Raw genomic sequence first — 5,603 nt, 5'->3', positions numbered from 1 at the left:
GGCAACAGCCTTGCCGCAGTGGCTACACCGGTTCCCGTGAGAACACCGAAGTTAAGCGCTGTCGGGCGTGGTCGGCACTTGGATGGGTGACCATCCAGGCCGCCATGCGCTGTTGCCATTTTTCGGGGTGCACTCAGCCTCGTGATGCCAATTGAGGAGCTACTCGACCGAATAGTAGCGGCTTCGGTCAAGAATACCATCATAACGACCGGGAGAGCGGTGTGCTGACCCCACGCCCCTCCTATCCGCATCCTCCACTGAGGATGACACGGCGTTCGGATGGTCCCGGTAGGCCACTCGTGGCCTGACGACGGAGTACATATATACTGTTGTTATACTGAGTGCTAAGGTACGTTGCGTTGCCAAACAAAAGGGAAATCTTAGGCGCGTATGGGAAAAGCTTAGACAAACATACACGATTCACACACAGAAGGATAGAGATAAAAAAGAATTTTGGCCATCATAGTAAGTCAAAGGGTCAGAGTTTCATCCGTCTCGCTACGATTGAATTATTGTGAGTACGAATATTATGGAACAGTTTCCGACAAAGAAATTTATTTGTTTCACGTTGCACTGAAACTAAGCTACGCTGACGTGACACACTCGCAAATGCCGCGAATATTCATGAACAAAGCAAAATTACTAAGATTCGTGAAAACTTCAAGAACACAAATGTAAACCATACAGTCACAAATATCAATAAAATATCACGCGGAATTAAGAATCAAACTTCCAGAATGAGATTTTCACTCTGCAGTGGAGTGTGCGCTGATATGAAACTTCCTGGGAGATTAAAACTGTGTGCCCGACCGAGACTCGAACTTGGGACCTTTGCCTTCCGCGGGCAAGTGCTCTACCATCTGAGCTCCCGAAGCACGACTCACGCCCGGTACTCACAGCTTTACTTCTGCTACTACTTTAAGAATAAAACTTATTCAACATGGTGCTGAAACTACACACGGTGAAAACGCCACCAAGTGATATTAAAAATGTTACACAATCTTGAAATTGAAAAGAAATGAAAAGTAGAAGAAATAAAACACATACACACGAGAAAAGTACACGCATACATTTGAGTTAAAAGAGGAGTCAAACAACTGAATTTTAAACCTTTGTTGCAGTAATGAACTTCCTATAACACGTGTTCTGCTTACACAAAGCAAGGACCGGCAAAACTTAGTACATACAGAAAAATATACTCGTGACCACCCTCCGATCCCGCGCGGGATAGCCGCGCGGACAAGGCGCTTTGCCACGGTTCGAGCGGCTTCCCCTGTCGGAGGTTCGAGTCCTCCCTCGTGCATGAGTGTGTGTGTGTGTGTGTGTGTGTGTTGTCCTTAGCGTAAGTTAGTTTACGTTAGATTAAGTAGTGTGTAAGCCTAGGGACAGATGACTTAAGCAGTTTGGTCACATAGGAACTTAGCATAAATTTCCAAATTTTCACACTCCGAAAAATGTAAGAATTCGACTAACGAACTTGAAAATCAAGTAGCAGATCAAACGTGTGCATCAGTTAGGAAAGCTACACGCCATTACACATTAACACACACACCAGCGCCGGCCCGTTGCGGCCGAGCGGTTCTAGGTGCTTCAGTCTGGAACCGCGCTGCTGCTAAGGTCGCAGGATCGAATCCTGCCTCGGGCATGGATGTGTGTGATGTCCTTAGGTTAGTTAGGTTTAAGTAATTCTAAGTCTAGGGGACCCGGCGGAGGTTCGAGTCCTCCCTCGGGCATGGGTGTGTGTGTGTGTTTGTCCTTAGGATAATTTAGGTTAAGTAGTGTGTAAGCTTTGGGACTAATGACCTTAGCAGTTAAGTCCCATAGGATTTCACACACATTTGAACAGGCCGTGGATGTAGTACCAACAAGTCACCAGATCAGGGGCCGATCAAAAGATCGAACAAAACCCGAGACTTCCCGAACTGTAACGAAAACTGTTCGAACAGTTCGAGTCGTGCTCAGACACAGCTGTAGTGCAGCCAGTGAGAACTCGGCTGAAACACTAGAAGACGAGATCTCCAAAAACGCAATGAGATACTTATCGTAAAAAGTAACAACATACGACGCAACTGGTCGTATTTTCCTACAGGTGAAGAAGTATTCATTCGTCGCATTCCATTGAGACCCAGTGATTCAGATATGCCCTTCGGTTTAAAGCGATTGCAATTTCCCAAGCGGCTTGCATGCAATATGAATATCAACAAGGCAGAGGGCCAATCACTTTGTGATTCCAGGCAACGCCAGGCACTGCAGCTAGTAATACATATTTGCAAAAAAACAGTTACGTTACTTTCTTTCGACAGATCCTGAGTGACACGGTTGCCAGTACAGCGAGTGACTCGGCGTTAGAAGTGAGCTATCTTGGCGTTCTGTCAAGTGCCGGTTTACTCGTCCGACAATAGCGCGGGCCGTCCGCGTCCATCCAGATTGAGTGAGCGACGGGGAGCTGACGGCGGAACGTCGGGGGCGGACAGTACAGAGAGAGAGAGAGAGAGAGAGAGAGAGAGAGAGAGAGAGGCTGTGCTTAGCTAAGCAGGGTCGTAATTAGGGTGGGCGTGGCGCGGCCGCCATTGTGCCGGCCTGCCGTGATAGGATCGCGCTGTGGCGCCGACGGCGAGGCAAAGTAAAGCACACAGCCGGCCAGCTGAGGCAGGCGCCGCACTTTCACGTCTGGTCGCCGCGCCGCCACAAACGGTAATAACCGCCGGCAAGAAACGCGCCAGCCGCCGCTAGAGAACAATCAACTCCGAGGCCTCCTCGTGCACTATTAAAGTTCCGCTCCGTTATTCTCAATACCAATTACTACTTGAAGAAGCGGACGATAATCTGCCACAGGGCGACTACGTTGATGCTGAACGCAAACTCGCATTTAAGAGCTGCGTATTTATCGTATGATGATTTTCAATCAACTTTAAGGGTTAATTTTCACTCTGCAGCGGCGTGTGTGCTTATTTGAAACTTCCTGGCAGATTAGAACTATTTAGCGGACCGTAATTCTTACCCGGAACATTTTCCTTTCGCAGATAATTGCACCGCAAACTGAGCTATGAAGGTACGACTCGCGACACGCCCTCACAGCTTAACTTCTGCCAGAACCTCTCGAGGCAAAGGTTCCGGTTTCTAGTCCCAGGCCGGCACACAGTTTTAATCTGCCAGGAAGTTCCATTAACTTCTTTCCCATAGATTAATTAACTGCGTGCCACACTTCTGCGAAAGTCGTTTCCTAACAAAACAAAAACAAAAAAATCTCAAAACTTCAGCTATATTAGCATGAAAATCAACTGCCCCTCAGGCATGAATCACTCTCTCTACGTAGCCTGTCACAGCTGCAAAATACTAACACGAATTCTTTACAGACGAATGGAAAAACTGGTAGAAGCTGACCTTGGGGAAGATCAGTTTGGATTACGTAGAAATGTTGGAACAGGTGAGGCAATACTGACCCTACGACTTATCTTATAAGAAAGATCAAGGAAAGGCAAACCTACGTTTCTAGCATGTGTAGACTTAGAGAAAGCTTTTGACAATGTTGACTGGAGTACTCTCTTTCAAAGTCTGAAGGTGGCAGGGGTAAAATACAGGGAGCGAGGGGCTATTTACAATGTGTACAGAAACCAGATGGCAGTTATAAGAGTCTAGGGACATGAAAGGGAAGCAGTGGTTGGGAAGGTAGTGAGACAGGGTTGTAGGCTCTCCCCGATGCTATTCAATCTGTATATTGAGCAAGCAGTAAAGGAAACAAAAGAAAAATTCCGAGTAGGTATTAAAATCCATGGAGAAGAAATAAAAACTTTGAGGTTCGCCGATGACACTGTAATTCTGTCAGAGACAGCAAAGGACATGGAAGAGCAGTTGAACGGAATGGACAGTGTCTTGAAAGGAGGGTATGAGATGAACATGAACAAAAGCGAAACGAGGATAATGGAATGTAGTCGAATTAAATCGGGTGATGCTGAGGGAATTAGATTAGGAAATGAGACACTTGAAGTATTAAAGGAGTTTTGCTATTTGGGGAGCAAAATAACTGATGATGGTCGAAGTAGAGAGGATATAAAATGTAGACTGGCAATGGCAAGGAAAGCGTTTCTGAAGAAGAGAAATTTGTTAACATCGAGTATTGATTTAAGTGTCAGGAAGTCGTTTCTGAGCCCGCATCTCGTGGTCGTGCGGTAGCGTTCTCGCTTCCCACGCCCGGGTTCCCGGGTTCGATTCCCGGCGGGGTCAGGGATTTTCTCTGCCTGGTGATGGCTGGGTGTTGTGTGATGTCCTTAGGTTACTTAGGTTTAAGTAGTTCTAAGTTCTAGGGGACTGATGACAATAGATGTTAAATCTCATAGTGCTCAGAGCCATTTGAACCATTTTTGAAGTCGTTTCTGAAAGTATTTGTATGGAGTGTAGCCGTGTATGGAAGTGAAACATGGACGATAAATAGTTTAGACAAGAAGAGAATAGAAGCTTTCGAAATGTGGTGCTACAGAAGAATGCTGAAGATTAGATGCGTAGATCACATAACTAATGAGGAGGTATTGAATAGAATTGGGGAGAAGAGGAGTTTGTTGGACAACTTGACTAGAAGAAGGGATCGGTTGGTAGGGCATGTTCTGAGGCATCAAGGGATCAACAATTTGGTACTGAAGGGCAGCGTGGAGGGTAAAAATCGTAGAGGGAGACCAAGAGATGAATACACTAAGCAGATTCAGAAGGATGTAGGTTGCAGTAGGTACTGGGAGATGAAGAAGCTTGCACAGGATAGAGTAGCATGGAGGGCTGCATCAAACCAGTCTCAGGACTGAAGACCAAAGCAACACGTAGCCTGTACTGTCGGTTTCAAATGCTTTGTCACTACAAGATAGATGTTTTAAATTTTTTTTTTTAAATTTCATATTTCCATGTTTACAGCTTAGCCAGTATCGAAGAACAACCTATGTCCAGATTATTTAACATGAAAACAAATTTGTGTTTCTTCCTAATGCGCAACCCGTTTGCACTTTCCTCTCACCATATCCCAAAAGTCACGGATTTAGGCAATCAGATAGATGCAGTATTTCGTCCTAAATGCATTTATCTCAGTACTACACCAACGTTCATTAACCAGGACACAATCGTATCGGTTATCAAACGAAGCTTGTGGCTGGATTGAGGATTTACTGGTAGTGAGGACGCATCATCTTAGTTTAGAAGGAGAGTATTGAGCAGACGTAGAAATATCTTCAAACATCTCCAAGGGAGTTGCGACCATTTCTATTCGTGTTATATTAATAACCATATAGCCGAAGCCTACCATTTCACGAGTCTTCGATTTGCCACTTCTGGATTCAACAGATCGAGTGCAATCGAACCTAATATTTCTGTAACAGTGTTAATTTTACTGATGACTAATGACGCATGTGTGACAGAGTGCACTTTCTTTCCTTTCATTTAATAATGCGCTTAACTGCTACGTTTAACTAAACTTTTAGCATGGATGACGCACAGTTCTGTCTTGCTAGTCGTTGCACTCAAAAACTGCGGCTTGTTCCGCCAGCATCGCGATCTCTGTGCATGGCCACGGCTGCGCAGCGTGACATAAAATACTGCCCTCGACGCAAACCGTGTACCAAATT

The 5,603-nt window shown here is 45.5% G+C and overlaps 1 pseudogene; it reads left to right on the top strand.

Annotated features, from left to right (window-relative positions):
- Nucleotides 1-118, top strand: LOC126089599 (5S ribosomal RNA; annotated as a pseudogene).
- The last annotated feature ends 5,485 nt before the right edge of the window (nt 119-5,603 follow it).

This window comes from Schistocerca cancellata, chromosome 6, assembly GCF_023864275.1.
Source record: "Schistocerca cancellata isolate TAMUIC-IGC-003103 chromosome 6, iqSchCanc2.1, whole genome shotgun sequence".
Taxonomy (NCBI): domain Eukaryota; kingdom Metazoa; phylum Arthropoda; class Insecta; order Orthoptera; family Acrididae; genus Schistocerca; species Schistocerca cancellata.
Note: the sequence above shows the minus strand (reverse complement) of the source record. Positions and strands in the feature narration are given on the sequence as shown.